Genomic DNA, 17,650 nt, shown 5'->3' with positions numbered 1-17,650 from the left:
GTAGGATTCAAGTCTTTATATGCCAAGGTGAACGCCCCAATGTAACCAAACGAGAAAGGGTTAAATCTGGTGGCGGGTCGGTTATGGCAAGGGGTGGCTCCGCCTGCATCAGTGAACCCCTCTGTATCATGTCAATGAAGATCAAACATGGTTACGGTACAGACAAGAAATTCTTCGGGCAGATGTCCTTCATGCTTTGAATGTTATTGGACCTGGTGCTACACCCAACGATGGCAATGCTAGTCCCCACCGAGGCCGTTTTGTAACAGACTTCAATAACCAAAATGGGATTGTAAGGATGCCAGCCTCCTCGCCCGATCTGACACCAACAGAGCATCTTTGGGCGTCCTTGGTGGAAGGTTTGGTGATAGTCATCCACCTCCTGTAAACCACCAACAGCTCATTCCATTTCTCAAAGCAGAGTAGGAAGTCGTCCCTCAGACATCTCTAAGGATATTTGGTAGGTCGATGATGCGACACTGTATAGAATGCATCCAACGTAGGGAAGACTGTACGTATTATTGACATTTTGTTCTCCTGTTTCACTTTATGAATCGACCCTTGTCATTTCAAATCCATTATCTAACAACTGTTGATGTCGGTAAAAAGCAATATCGATTCAAAACGGTTTCATAAAAAACTAACCCCCATTTAAAAATGATTGTTCACACTCGTGCTGTTGTTGACTGCCTAGGTCGAAGATGTCTGACTGTTCCCATATTTATTTGAATGAGTATATTTTAATCGAACTCAGCAAATCCTTTAAAAGTACATTTCTTTTCTGAACCAAACAATTCAGCAGAGATTAACAGTGTATGATGTGTTCATCTGGAATTAAATGATACGAATCATTGTAAACAAAATCAAAATTTTGAGTTATCAAAATAACGCTTTATCGAGTTCTATGGCAGTATAATCTCAACTTCTCATTATCGAAACAGAAGTGCACAACAATGCATTTAATATACGGTATCTTGAACTATTGAAACTCAGATTGTTCATCTCATGGATGGACAATACGATGTCTGTTTATATCTTTTCAATTCAATCAATCTTTATCTTTATTCACATAGAGTCATTTCAATTTTGTTCGACATCACGCAGTCAAATCACTCTGGTGCCACTTGTTTTGCTGATACTAGAAGCAAGGAAATAAGATGCAATGAAACAGGTTTTGCTCCTCGGAGTGGCTGCGATATCAGCACTTCTAATACTGATTCTACTGCAAATACCATAATGGATCCCTTAGTGCATTGTTGCATGATGCCAGACCCACGTTACTACATGAAGACAATTACATTTTTTTTTACCACAATGATCAATACTACAATGGTTTATTTCTGTTATACTACAGTCACACATTACTGCTGAAGCGATATGACATTGAAATACACATTGCATTGCTGCAGTGAGTGAGTGAGTGAGTTAAAATTTAACGTCACATCGGCAATATTTCATCCATATTGAAGAGAAGGTATACATTAATAATACATACATTTAGACTAAATACAAACATGCCATCGATGGTACAATAACTATAATATCACAGATTTGATTTAAAACTATTGGAGCACATTTGAAAGAATAAAGTATCAGTCAGCAACATTATTTAAAAATGGGCTAGAGATCGTCAGTAACTAAAGGAAAATCATCATACTAGGGACCATGGGGACTTACAGTCCCCAGTAGGATTTATATCATCCCTTCCCTGGCGATAGTTAATCAATATAAAATAACAAATATACAACTTTTAAAATACTGGCATGCATAAAAATACTTCGAATGACGAAGGGGGGGGGGGGGGGGGGGGGGAGTCATTTACGCAACTTCAATGCCCTTCGAGGGTATTGCTGCAGTAAGATTATTGATGCAGTGAGATTATTGCCCGGTGTAACACCCAGTATTGCCGTATGATAGCTCTCAGGTGTGTCATTGAGACATACACTGTTGCAGTGAGATAGTTACCCAGTGTGTCATTGATACATACACTGTTGCAGTGAGATAGTTACCCAGTGTGTCATTGAGACATACACTGTTGCAGTGAGATAGTTACCCAGTGTGTCATTGAGACATGCACTGTTGCAGTGAGATAGTTACCCAGTGTGTCATTGAGACATGCACTGTTGCAGTGAGATAGTTACCCAGTGTGTCATTGATACATACACTGTTGCAGTGAGGTACTTGCACAGAATGTCCTTGAGACATACACTGTTGCAGTGAGATAGTTACCCAGTGTGTCATTGATACATACACTGTTGCAGTGAGGTACTTGCACAGTGTGTCCTTGAGACATACACTGTTGCAGCGAGATACTTGCACAGTGTGTCATTGAGACATACACTGTTGCAGTGCAATAGTTACCCAGTGTGTCATTGATACATACACTGTTGCAGTGAGATAGTTACCCAGTGTGTCATTGATACATACACTGTTGCAGTGAGGTACTTGCACAGTGTGTCCTTGAGACATACACTGTTGCAGTGAGATACTTGCACAGTGTGTCATTGAGACATACACTGTTGCAGTGCAATAGTTACCCAGTGTGTCATTGAGACATACACTGTTGCAGTGCAATAGTTACCCAGTGTGTCATTGATACATACAATATAGCATTAAGATAGGTCTCGGGTGTGCCATTGAGATATACAATATTTGATTGAGATTGTTACCTAGTGTGCATGAGCCATACAATATTGCAGTGAGATAGTTTCATGATGTGGCAGTGAGATGCCCAATACACCATGAGCTAGGTGAAAACAACATATTCATAAAATGTATCTATCTGCGATTTATCACTTATAAAAGTTGTAATACGTAAGTAAATTCGGTTCCGTCCACCACAATAAGAAGTTTAACCATAATTACAAATGTAAGTGATGCTTTGATTGTTGGATTACATATGCACAATGTTCACGATATATTCCAGACTCACTGGAAGGTTTCATTCTACACACATGCCTGCGTTTTATGTCGATGTATATTCCGTCAATAAGCTTGCAATAAAAACTCTTTTTAACAGTTAGGGGAATGAGTTGATCAGTGGTTTAAGGCGCAATCGATTTACCGTCGGGAACACGCTCGGATATCCATCAGATAACACAGGCGGCCGTATAACGTTGAGGACATCATATGAAAACAAGGATTCAATAGCATTCAAATTTCTCCTTTTCTCCTTTTTGTACAGTAAATTATACGAAATCAGTTTTTATTGACTGTCCAAATGTGTCCATTCACATGATTTTTACAGCATTGTGAGGAACGTACCACGCCCTTTGGGGGAAACTGTGACACGAAGCCATCAATATCTGACCACTCGATCCGACAAGTCGTCTCTTGCAACAAGCAACTGAGTGTTTTGGGCTAGTCAATGTGTTAAATTCTTCTTTTATACTTAAAACATGTCAATAACAGTCTCTTGCACAAAAAGCCGAGAGAAGCCGGAAAAGTAGCCGTGTGTCTGTTCCCCCACTCTTCCTCATACACAAGCTAATTCTTACAGATATATAGAACTATTTTTAAGTAGGAGATATGTCAATGACCAGGTCCCAACAACACTTGATACTCACTTTACTCAACTACAAACACATTGCAGCCCAAGTATCATCACGGTTTGAATATAATTATCATGTTGGTGATTTATTATCCTTGAGGTCCTTGCGTCAAATTAGCGAGTATAACGAATTCGTCTAGACTTTGGTGTTGTTAGATGTCGTCACAGACTAGTTATCATACATCAACAAATCAAGACGACGCAATGTGTAATTGGGAAGAAGATATATGATTATAGATGAATGTCTGTGTTGTATTCTAATAACATTGAATACGGGTCACACAACTTGCAACTGCAAAAGCCTTTCCAAACACATTAAGATTTTGAAAATAAACTCTTTTGTTGACGGACACATTTTCACATAAGATAATTATAAGGATTGTTTGCCATTTACGTATTCGGTCACATGTACACTCTTCAATAAATGAAACGCACAGGTAGTATGTAGTTCACTGATTCTGACTACACAAAACAATCCGGTATAGAAACTGGGTATATGTTATTGGGATATGTTGTTGGCCTGATATTCGACAAACGGTGCTTCAAAACGCATCCATTGTCGATTTGCAATGTCTTAAACGGCATTGTTTTCACACTTGTTAAAAAATGTCATGGAGAAAAAACTGTAAAGCAAAATACACGTGCAAGTTATGGCATTCGTAACTCGTGGTAGTGGCTATGTCAAGGCAAGCATAAGCCAATAATTTGTCATTCAATTGTCAACATTTTTCAAGTTCGAAAATGCCGAGACCTAACGTCCACAACATCCCCTTTTTACCGCCTTTCTGACCGATACACACAGTACAATTCCACTGCAGACCGTCCGAGAACCGGCAGACCAAGAGTTACGACCCCTGCACAGGATCGCTACATTCGACTGTTCCACCTATGTCATCGAAATGCCACAGCTAAGGAGTCGGCAGGACGCATCCCTGGTACTGGTGTCCCCCATTACTGGTGATGATATCCCTTTTAGTTCAGCATTAAGTGAAGATGTGAAAATGATTATTTTCCTGAAATGTCCGTATTGGTAACTTCGTCCGCTATCAGTTGAAAAGTTCACTTTTGTTTTCATTCAAAGCAAAGCATTTTACTCCAGTCTGTTGGTAACGGTGAAGATGATTTCAATGCTGACAGTTGACCTGATCCATGTTTTTCTCTTGCGCCTTCAAAGCGGCCCTGAAAGTATCTGTTAAAGATAACAACGATCCTAGATGTTTGGGTGAACTTGTGCAGTATATGCAGCAGGAATGTTTTCAGACATCACCTGTCAAATCTCAAATATATGGAAGGTTTCAATTTGTGTGCAGTAGGCCAACCATCAATGAAAACATCTGTTATCATTTGGATAACTTGATGACGCAAGTTGCCAGACAATCTATCTATATGCTTCCCCGAGGCAACCAAGGTGGATAAGTTCGTTCCCATGGAAAAAGAATTCTTCTAGATTGTCTTTTCTGGTAAGACATTTCCTTGTGAAATGTGTTTGCCTTCTGGTACCATGAACAACCAATTGTCCTTCAACATGTCTCTCCTTGATGTAAGTCGTGTAGTGGTCATTGACACAGACTGTACTATTCTGTCATACATCATACTTGCTGACCAGGGACTGAAGTACAGCTTCTCCTTCAAATGCATTTCTTCATTTTCAAAACAGTAAGACGTGTAACATGTTTGTAGATGTAATCGGCAAAGGTTCTGGAATCGTCACGGTGACTCTGGTCTGTCTCGTCTGTCCACAGACCTTCAGAGTTATACTCAAACTTATTCAAAAGCCTAGACATTTGAGGACAACAACAATTCACAATTCAATTCCTACATCTCTCTTCTTTTGCTCATGAACCGGGTCATCTGATAAATTGAAAAGGCCCTACTTGTGTTATGAATACAAAAAAATCTTTTTAACTACTGGATGACGATACGCTAGCTCCTGTGGTGTTTCGGTGAAGACTGGCACCCTCCTTGCATAGTGTGTGGGATTCACTGCACATATCCATGGACATATCTGGTTTGATGCATCAACATGCAAACAGGACTCCAAGACTCCAAGCTTGATGGATGTGTACGATTCTTGTCCTCTTTGTTTTACTCACTGTGATCACCCGTAAGTCCAATTGGTTGCTGCATGTCTAGTTCTGTATGTTGCTGTGGTTGACAAGAGACTGACTTCAACCTTTCAATAAATGGAGCAGTGTGGAAGACCACTTCGCATTGCTATTTTCAAGGCATGGTTTGCTGATCATGGTAACTTCTCATCTTATGTCTAACATTCTCTTCAAAAATGATTATTTCTATGTTGTTATATTTCTTTAATTGATTAGATTTCATTGTTCATGTCCGGGGTGCAGTTGTTATGTGAACAGCTGTATTTCTGGCAAAAACAAATCATTGAATTTCGCTGATCTATCCTGAAAGTGTGTCAGTTTTTAAAGGTATTCTGTTCGATCCCTGTATGGATGTTATATGACTGATGCTGTTGTATGCTTCTTCCATGAAAGGATTCATTTGAGGTTGTTGACGATGGATTATGATCAATGTTATTTATTTCAGAACGTGTGTACAATCGACAGTAGTTGGTGATACTGCGTCCTCTGCTGAAATATGATGACATAAGGTATATGTAAAAGCTTCAGAAACTTCTTGCACTCTCTGGAATGACATACAGACCAAGTTATCAAAGCTCTTCCTGTTCTATATACTGGTTACATTTCCTTATTTCCAAATTATCTTTTGAAGTTCTCTCCTGTATTGCTAGTGTTGTGAAAAAGATTGTTGATGTTATTTTATGTGGTATTTGTACTTTAAGTAATACTACATATCATTATTGTTTTGGTTTGCAGAAACTACAAGAATTAAATTGTCGCAGATGATCTTGTTCTGCTTGGAAACATATGGTAGGATGTGCCATGGAAGTTTTGGCATTGTGTAAAAACTCTATTATATATCCAAAGTTCACAAAAGTTTCAATAATTTGAGGGATTTAGTCACGTGATTTCAAAACCTATAAAACGAACTTTCCAGCTTGGGTCTGTATCTGAACTTGAGCTGCCTGTGCGGCTCCATATCTGAGTCAAGTCGCATGTTCGTGTCACATTGTACACAATAATGGTCTTGATTTTTCCCTCAAATATCCCTCGCCCGTAATTCACTTTGAAGCTAAATGGTTTTAATGCCAGAGGGAGCAGACGTGTGGCATTTGCATTCACATGGAGAGTCTTGTTAATAGATAGTTATATCATTTTTGATGTGGTCAGGTGAGAAGATAGTGTATCTAATTACGCGAAAAGCCTTCTTCTATTGTATTGGCTGATGTAAATGGCATATTTTTGGAAGTATCTTGGCAACAAAGTTCAACGACTTTCACAATACATTATTGATTAAAGAACTGATGTTTAGAAATATGTGGTAGCCATCTTGGATTTCACAATTGCTGCCATTTCTCCCCAGGCATCGGTCATATTTCAAAATATAACACTTTGATAGATGACACATACGCGTGTTACATAGCACATAGAAGCTATTCTTATGTTCTTTCCATTATTTTTATCTCAATTTCTGGACTTAAACATATCTCACCACTCTGCTGTCTGTGAAAACATCGGAAGATAGTGTGGTGTGTATGTACCACCGGGTATTCTGAAAAACAGACATCAGTGCCCTATGGATATCTCGCTATGCGGGTGGCGGTCGGTTAGCGTAGTGGTTCAAGCGTTCGCTCGTCTTGACGAAGACACGGGTTCGATTCCCGACATTAGTACAATGTGTGAAGTCCATAACTGGTGTCCCCCGCCGTGATATTGCTGGAGTATTGCTAAATGCGGTCATTTTGTGTATAGATGTTTTGTCATTCCCGTCACGGGTTCAGTAGCATATCTTAACAACTACACAAACCAATCTGAACATCGCACTGGAAGACTTACTCTAGCTAAGCTGGACTGCTGTGAGTAACGATAAGTGTGTTTATCATTAGCCTCAAATATATCAGAATAGCAAAAGGGCAATTCGAGGATTTTGGATTTCACCTATTTCAAATTGTTAAGTGCAGTTTGGGTACAGATCTGCCGACAACTCCCTGACCTGGCTTATTATCGATGCAATGACAATGGTGTAGGAATTACCTGTTGGGTTGGTTTATCATGTAAATCATGATGTAAAGCCGTATATTATGTATGCAGAGATTACCATTTCATGCAGGGAATGTCAAGGTCCTCGGGCTCGGGCTGACACAATGTGTCACAACTACTATGTTATGATACTGCTACCAATGTGACACACTACTATGTTATCATACTGCTACCAATGTGACACAACTACTATGTTATCATACTGCTACCAATGTGACACAACTACTATGTTATCATACTGCTACCAATGTGACACACTACTATGTTATCATACTGCTACCAATGTGACACACTACTATGTTTTCATACTGCTACCAATGTGACACACTACTATGTTATCATACTGCTACCAATGTGACACACTACTATGTTTTCATACTGCTACCAATGTGACACACTACTATGTTATCATACTGCTACCAATGTGACACAACTACTATGTTATCATACTGCTACCAATGTGACACACTACTATGTTATCATACTGCTACCAATGTGACACACTACTATGTTATCATACTGCTACCAATGTGACACACTACTATGTTTTCATACTGCTACCAATGTGACACACTACTATGTTAACATACTGCTACCAATGTGACACAACTACTATGTTATACGGCTACCAATGTGACACAACTACTATGTTATCATACTGCTTCCAATGTGACACACTACTATATTATCATACTGCTACCAATGTGACATAACTACTATGTTATCATACTGCTTCCAATGTGACACACTACTATATTATCATACTGCTACCAATGTGACATAACTACTATATTATCATACTGCTACCAATGTGACACAACTACTATGTTATTATACGGCTACCAATGTGACACAACTACTATGTTATCATACTGCTACCAACTTGTTGCTTATATAATCACAGGTGACTTCTCTGATGTTAATAATTACAACCTTCATCAGGTATTGAAATATTGCCCAACATATCCCTAACGAACTGCTACCGATTGGGAGCACAAATATATCATTAAATCATTATGGATACTGATGACGCAAATGCTAAAAATTGGGCCCAACGAGAATAGGAAACCATTGAGTGTTTTCACGGTGGGTTTATACAGTGGTTGATGTTGTCTTTGGTAGAATGCACAAACTGAAAACGGTGTTTGAATTAATCTCTCAGTTGCAATCAAAGTCTGGCTGTTCAACGAAAAGGCTGTAGTTGTTGCCTCTGACAGGGCCTCAACTTTGTTAAACATAATATGAAACCATCACCTATTAATTGTTTGATCAATGAACTTGGTGTACAAATGTACGTTACATGTCACATAATGCCATAAAGGACAGTATGTTGACTGAGGAAGAAATCAGCCCAGACTACGCCTCAGAACTATCAACTTTTGGCTTGACTCAACACCTGATGATATTTCCATTCCTCATGTGTACTGGATTAAAAAAGCTCCACACACATCTGTACAAAGAGAGATATATTGCTTCAGCAAAAGCACCACCACATCCCATTAAGGTTAACCATTAATATTAATATTATGAATCAATCAAAGAAGGGCACGATTACCCGTTTCGCGAACATCTAGTTCCACCATTGATTTACAGTAATCCATGCACATAATTGTCACAGCTATATTACCTTTTACGCTCAGTTTCCAAAAGTACCAAAAATATTTGATTGTACACCACTATCCCACACAACAAGGAAACACTTCATTCCCTGATTCAGGGGGCTCGGGTGGCCCAGTCGTTTAAGGCACCACAATTCGCTGTGCAGAGTTGCGTCCCTTGGACAAGCCAGAAACCTATAATTGTGGGTTCCAATCCAGGTTCGCCCAGATTATGTTTCTAGGTTTGTCAGCACCATACCCGTGCTCGTGGGTTTTACGAAACCTACCTCACTTTGGGTTTTCCTCCCACATTAAGCTGGCACGCCGTGATATAACTGTAACACTGTTACAAGCGGCGATACACCCAACTCACGCACTCACTCATTCATGGGCTCTATGTTACATATCTATCTTTCAAGGTTCAGGACAATATTGAAAAATGAAAGCAAATGTCATGTGAAGTTTACTGAGATAACAATATTTGAAAAACTGGACTTCCTCATTGATAACCTCTGTCTGACGTTTAGGGATAGGAGGTTCATGCAAGATATCAGCATCCACATGGGCAGTCACTGTGCTCTCCTCCATGCTGAAGCAACACATGTACAGGAACGGTCGAGAATTCTCTCGCTACGAAGATTTCAAAGAACGTTATATGACTCTTGCTCAATAGTTGTTTGATCGGGTTACATTCAAGACTCAGTACAGTCAGGATTGACGCGTCAGTGACAAAACATTTGTCTATAGTCTCTATTTTGATACGCTCGCCATTTCGTGAACACCTGGTATCATCAGTCTTTCATGGTGATTCATAAACACATGGTCCTGATTTAGTCGTCGGTAACATACAATGAACTCAGCTTTTAGCAAAGATTTCTTATGATTATGGACATGGTTTTGTGAAGGATGGATGGATGGATGGATGAGTGGATGGACGGATGGATGGATGGATGAGATGATGGATGGATGGATGGATAGATGAGGGGATGGATGGATGGATGAGTTGATAGATGGATGGATGGATGGATGAGTGGATGGATCGATGAGTGGATGATGGATGGATGGATGAGTGGATGGATGGGTGGATGGATGAAAGGATGGATGGATGGATGAATGGATGGATGATGGATGGATGGACGAGTGGATGGATGAGTGGATGGATGGATAGATGGATGGATGGATGAGTGGATGGATGGATGGATGGATGGATGGATGGATGGATGCATGAGTGGATGGATGGATGGATTAATGGATGGATGGATGAATGGATGGATGGATGGATGAATGGATGAGTGGATGGATGGATGAGTGGATGGATGGCTGGATGGATGGATGGATGAGTGGATGGATGGATGAGTGGATGGATGGATGGATGGATGGATGAATGGATGGATGAATGGATGGATGAGTGGATGGATGGATGGATGAAAGGACCTAGCACAGACACATCAAACACAACTAATGCCTTCTACGACTGAATTATACAGACATTCGTGATGACAAACCAGTGATTATCTTGTCAGTCATACTTACGGCGTCAGAAATTTCATTTTTCATTTATATTGTAAGGATGAAGTGGCTTAGCGTTACAGACTCGATGACTCCAAAATTGCTAGCCTTGTGGGTAGCCGTGACTGGTCGTGTCGTGGCGTGCCGTCTCACATATACCTTTAATCATAAAGGGTAACGAAACGTAAAACCGGTGTTGGGTTGGGGCTTAACGATTACGTCAGGATTACAGCATGACTATTTCACTTTGATCCTTCAGTGTATGTCAGCTTCAAACAGGTAACCTCTTCACACAGTGACAAGAGTTTGAACATGATAATTCACAATGCGACATCTCTCGGATCAGCCGTCGATTATGGGGGGTACGGTTTTCATTTCATATAAGCCGGGATTGGCATATATTACCTTCCCCACAATTGACATTCTGCGCTTCATTTTATTCTTGGTAGATCAGACAGATGACGTAAATGTAAATGTTTCCGTCTGTATGTCAAGTAGGGTCAATATCTTTAAGAAACACCAGATCACGCTATATCTCACAATAATGGTGCATTGATTCAAAACAGTAAATGTACTTAAGAAAAAGTAAGAAAAACTTTATGCATAACAATTTCTGGTTTATTGCATATAGCTATATGCCAACGTCTAAAATGCCAATCAAACAATTCTTAAAAGTACTTCTAAAAGCGATGCTACTTGTCATTGTATATGATAAGCATAACTCGATGAAAGTGACTTATTGCTGTTTTCTTTCGCCATGAAAAAGTCATAACACTTTACACCTATTCGGTTCATGCCTAAATTACGTACGTACTAAAAGTTATCTGTTTTCTGTAGTAGTATCAGTCGAACACCGTTGCATCGAAGTTAAAGAGACCTACGGAAATTAGACGCAACCGAAAAAAGATGAATAAAGAAGGACCAAGCTTTTACTTCGAAACTACTGTTTGTTTGACACAACGGTGTATGTACTTATAGTTATCATAGTACGAGACGTGAACAGCCGAGAAGAATACTGAAAAAGGCTATGCGTTCGCGAAATGGTTGGTTTATCCAAGAATATTTGAACGTCAGTGCCAGGAGAATATATGGATGTCAACTTCTTTATTATGAGGAACACGACGTTTCGGAGTATATGCTTACTCCTTCATCAGGTGAATGAATGCCATGAGGCAGAGAGCATATATATGTACAGGTAAGGACATCAAAATTAATAAGAAGGTGAATAAGAGAAACGAAAGGGGGGAAATAACAAAGGGTAGAAGCTAACAAGGGAAGCCAACAGATAATTGGCGCTGATATGTGATTAACAACACTTAACAGTAATTAGCGCTGATAGAATGGAAGCCAGTATTAAGTATCATAGATACATGTACCTATCAGTTAGGAAATAAAGCTATTGTAGTTTATTGTTATTGTGCAGTAAGGTATATAAAATTTGATGAGAATAATGTAGTATCTAGGGACTTCTGCAGTATATTCAGCAGAAGCTTTATTCTTGTGAGCAGGCTGCTGAATTACACGGAAACGGTTAGCATAGTTGACCCCGTGTGGAACAGTGCTACTGTTGTACTGTGGCGAGGCTGTACTAAAGTACTCACGGAAATGAAAAAAAAACTGTTTTTCTCAATCTAAAAATCGACACAAAGTGTTACGTAGATGTAAATACGAAATAACAAAACAACTCGAAAAGTACTAGTCTGGATTTGCTACTTTGATCTCAGTGAACAATACCAAATGTACTTTACAGGAGGTAATTTGTCGGCACTTTCAACATTCAAAAATAAAACTAAGTCCACATTGACATACCAGAAACAGACTATAGGCATTATGCACCTGTTCTCACCTGTCGTCAAGGTGTCATAGGTCACCTTGATCAACTTACACCTGGTTATGCCCTGTTTCACAATAGTCTGTTTTATTCACATTTTTACACACTTTTACGTGTAAAAAGGCATAAAAGCATTTGATAAGCTGTATTTGTGCCACGGCCCAATTAGTACTAATTTAGTTGTTTGAATATTTACATATTTTGTATATCAACTGCATTTATTTAAGATCTGAGGTCGAAAAAACAGTTTTTTTTCATTTCCGTGAGTACTTTAGTGTGTTGCGTCAGTTTTCTGGTCTCTTGTTATGTTGTATCAGACAGATGCATTATAATGTCTGATGTATGTTGCTCCCACATCATATATTTACTGGATACACACTTTTCAGACCGTAATCGAATATTTACTTAATATAGGTTAAACGTTGAGTATCGAGGACTGTTTGAATTGCAGTTAGACGATGTCAGAGAGAGTGTGTCTGTTTGCCACCTTTGTATACGTTGTCTTGTACTTCCTTAATCGATGTTCATGTATACCAGCTCGCATGTGTACCCGTAGGGTGATAACCTCGGGCCCTTTGATGCGAAAAGAATGCTTACTTTACACCATTAAGCTGAGGTGCGTTACTTACCTGGAAGTGGCCAGCCCAAGGTAAATCAATCATGTATAATTCACAAATGGTATATATAAAGGATGGGTGAAACTGTTCCATCATCTCTTATCTTCACCTGCCGTTGAGACACAGATACGAGTAAAGACCAAACTGTAAGTACTATTTCAAGGTTTGCTCGTGATATATATGTATACTTTTAATGTTTGATTCATCTGCTTTGCATCTGGCTGTTTTCAATCTTTATGTTGAGCCAATTTATAAAAGTACGAATATGTAACATAAAACGTTCTTGGAAATTGGGAAATATATGAATGCAGGTGAAAGTAAACATAATGAGTGGTGTGAACTGAATTTACCAGATGAGTAACTATAACATGCTATTTCCCTTTCTTGACAATGATTTTCACGTTATTCAATAGATACTCAAAATGATGAAGATAGTCGCCGCTCTTGTTGCCTGCCTGGCTGTTACCGCCTTTGCCGAGCCTACCGGTCTGTATGGTGGAATTGGCGGGTTGAAAGGAGGACTGGGCGGAATTGGCTACGGAATGGGTGGATTGTACGGAGGCCTTGGAGGTCTGTACGGAGGCATGGGAGGTCTATACGGAGGCATGGGAGGTCTATACGGAGGCATGGGAGGTCTATACGGAGGCATGGGAGGTCTATACGGAGGCATGGGAGGTCTATACGGAGGCAAATACGGATACGGCATGGGAGGTCTGTACGGAGGACTTGGAGGCTATGGTGGTCTCTACGGAATGGGAGGATACGGAATGGGATTGGGAAAAGGTATTTCACAAAAATTGATATCATTTGTTTATCGTATCCCACTATATACCTTCAGTCTCGTTTGCAAAATTGTATAATTTACCTATGTGGTATGACTATTTTAAGCGACAAAGCTGATGACATTTACAAAACATCTTTAAAACTATTCTCTGCTTTCTCTAATATTTGGTATAGTTTATCATGCAGCTAGTTTCAAGACTTCGTTGTGACTTATCCATCCATCCCAACTTTATTCTACTATTTTTTTGTTTCAGGTATCGGCTATTATTGACTTATTATCACCTGCAGTGTGATGCTGGCTATTTTGAATTTTCTCAAACCAATGGAATTGGTTCAATAAAATCTTGTTATATTTATTTACGCCTTGAAATTTGTTTGAGATTCTTAAAGCTGAATAGAATGTTCACAATGGAAGAGTGATCTATGTTTCTCCACATTGTAAACTCTGGACATGGTACGTGTTGTCGACCAATATCCAAGCACTTCAATGATATTGCGTTTTACTTCAAGCTAAGATATCAACTACTGACATGTGCTATTAAGTTCCTGAGGAAACCGGACATGATGATGAGAGGAGGGATTTTATGCTTGATATATCTCCTACAAAATGTCACTTACCCGAGTTCATGTTTCACGGGAATGTATCATTTGGGCTGCCAGGAAAGGGTTTGATGGCCATTTGAAGTACCATAATATCTGAAATTGGCTGGCTGTATTTCAATTTGCATTTTAAAAATATGCAGCGAAACAAATAAGCAGGAGTGTCATTTTTTGTCAAAGCAGTCATTGACGGTATCAAGGGGTAGACAGTGTGCACTGTATTGGAATCCAAATGTGTGTGCCGTCCTTGAAAATGAGCGAAAGTTGTATTCAGAATACAATCTACATGTTGTTATGGCGCTTTGTATAAATAATATCTGAGCTGCTGCAATGAAACAACGAAAGCCATCATGATGGCGATGTAGAGCATCAAAACAAATGTTGCAAGATTCTTACTGCTTGGGTTAGAAGAGAATGCTTACAGTTGGTATTTCCACGACAAAAATACAAACAAAAGGATTGAATTCAAAAGTAACTATTAAATACGCTTGTTCGGGTATAGCTTATCACAATACGTATTATTTGTAATTTCCATCAAACATGTACTTCTTGATTTTAGGATGCAATTTAACATTTTGCAAACTGCTTATGTAATTAATAGGAGAAGTATCTATATAGATATTTAGTTGTGTGTTTACTAACCACCTTCCCTGTAGGCTGTAAAATACATATTGATTCAATCAGACCGCGAATTTGAAGGTTTCGAACTGGATTGGTAGGATTGAAGATTACAATCAACAAACAAATAGCTAATATATCCCTATTGATTGATGACAACGCAAATGTGACAAGCATTTATCAATACAAAGGAGATTGCATTTGGTAACTGTAGAGTGTGAAATTCAGCGGAATAAATGGTCCAACTTTAAAGCTTATCATAAGTCTTTATAACAACAACCAGACTGTAAAAACAAGTCGTTTGATCATGTCTATCTTTGAAAACATTTTTGTGTTATACTTTAAGAGCATTTTCGTCTGAAAACACACGTCTTTTTTTCTGGGAAACCCTTATATAGTTACACATTGTCAAACTTATGTGCGCGTGTTTTATTCTTGGTAAGAGTTTTGGTGTGAACACGCCTTAAAAGAAGACAATCATCACTTATCACAATACGTATTATTTGTAATTTCCATCAAACATGTACTTCTTGATTTTAGGATGCAATTTAACATTTTGCAAACTGCTTATGTAATTAATAGGAGAAGTATCTATATAGATATTTAGTTGTGTGTTTACTAACCACCTTCCCTGTAGGCTGTAAAATACATATTGATTCAATCAGACCGCGAATTTGAAGGTTTCGAACTGGATTGGTAGGATTGAAGATTACAATCAACAAACAAATAGCTAATATATCCCTATTGATTGATGACAACGCAAATGTGACAAGCATTTATCAATACAAAGGAGATTGCATTTGGTAACTGTAGAGTGTGAAATTCAGCGGAATAAATGGTCCAACTTTAAAGCTTATCATAAGTCTTTATAACAACAACCAGACTGTAAAAACAAGTCGTTTGATCATGTCTATCTTTGAAAACATTTTTGTGTTATACTTTAAGAGCATTTTCGTCTGAAAACACACGTCTTTTTTTTCTGGGAAACCCTTATATAGTTACACATTGTCAAACTTATGTGCGCGTGTTTTATTCTTGGTAAGAGTTTTGGTGTGAACACGCCTTAAAAGAAGACAATCATCACTATCACTACTGCTTCATCATGGCACACGATGGAACGGACGGAGGAGCTCATGAAACATCCAACAAATATATACAAATATAAACTATTCACTAACACCTGGTGACATCACTGATATTCAGTATATGTTTTAGCACAATGTTGCCTTTTACACCCAATGAAATCTGTTTCAGCAGATAATCGAGCCTGATTATTCTCTGTCTTTGACGATTTATGTAGTTAAAGGGTCATCATTGAATGATTATTTTATCCATATTCAGGCGTTATCTATAGAAATTGAGATAACAAATTTAGTGATGCTCGTATTATCACAAATTCCTTGATAATGAAGTGTACAGTTATCAAGATGATATGTTGTAGATAAGGGAGTTCTCTCAAGAAACGCAGTTGCAAATAAAAACCACAAAACACTTTTCAGAATCATTCGAAACCTCTGCTCGAAGGAGAGGCCATTGTACGATTCCGACTATAATGATCACAAGCATGTGCGTATGAATGCTTACTTACTTACTTTGGAGATTTAACGTGCGTTTTCCGACTGATGTATGTTTCGCACTCGGGCCGGCCAGGCCATTTAATGTGTTTCCGAAAGGGGCGAAAGTGGTGTGTGCAACCCAAGAGGGGGCTTTAGGGGTTGCTTATATAGAATTTGGTAATTTTGAGATTTGGAATAGATGCCGATGGAGTTGGGGAGAACTAAGGGAGCTGGGTATGGTGGATGTTTGTTTGTTTATGTGATTTTGATTTGGTAGGTTATTGTGTTTTTAGATGCGTTTTATTAGTTCCGTTTTGATTAAGAATACGCCTAAGGCCTTGAAGGTTTCTAGTTTATTTTGTGGGTTTAGTATTGCTTCTAGAGTGAGAGCCTTGTTTAGATTGAGGGTGGTTTGTAATGCGGTTCAATGTGTTAGGTAGTGTGTGCAGTGGATGAGTGCGTGTTCTGGGGTTTCTAGTTGTTTGCAGTGTGGGCAGTTACCTGTAGTGTGTTTTTTTTTAGGTGGTTATTTAGGTTGGTGTGTCCTGTTTGGAGTTTAGTGATTACTCTGTCGATTTCATTTGATGGGTGGAGAATTTTTGGTATGGTTAGTGGTTTGCTGAGCTCTTTTTTGATTTGGCTATTTGAGTTTAGATATAGCTTATGCCACTTTTCAGACCGTTATGGAATATTTACTTGATATAGGTAAAACGTTGAGTATCGAGGACTGTTTGAAATGCAGTTAGACGATGCCAGAGAGAGTGTGTCTGTTTGCCACCTTTATATACATGTAGGTAATAGCTAATGGACACTGGGCAAACGGGAGCCAGCTAGGTGACACGCACCGACAAAGATCAAAGCAAT

This window comes from Haliotis cracherodii, unplaced genomic scaffold (genome assembly GCF_022045235.1).
Source record: "Haliotis cracherodii isolate W230 unplaced genomic scaffold, xgHalCrac1.p SCAF_9, whole genome shotgun sequence".
NCBI classification, from domain to species: Eukaryota; Metazoa; Mollusca; class Gastropoda; order Lepetellida; family Haliotidae; genus Haliotis; species Haliotis cracherodii.
The sequence above is the reverse complement of the archived record's forward strand: the minus strand, read 5'-3'. Positions refer to the sequence as shown.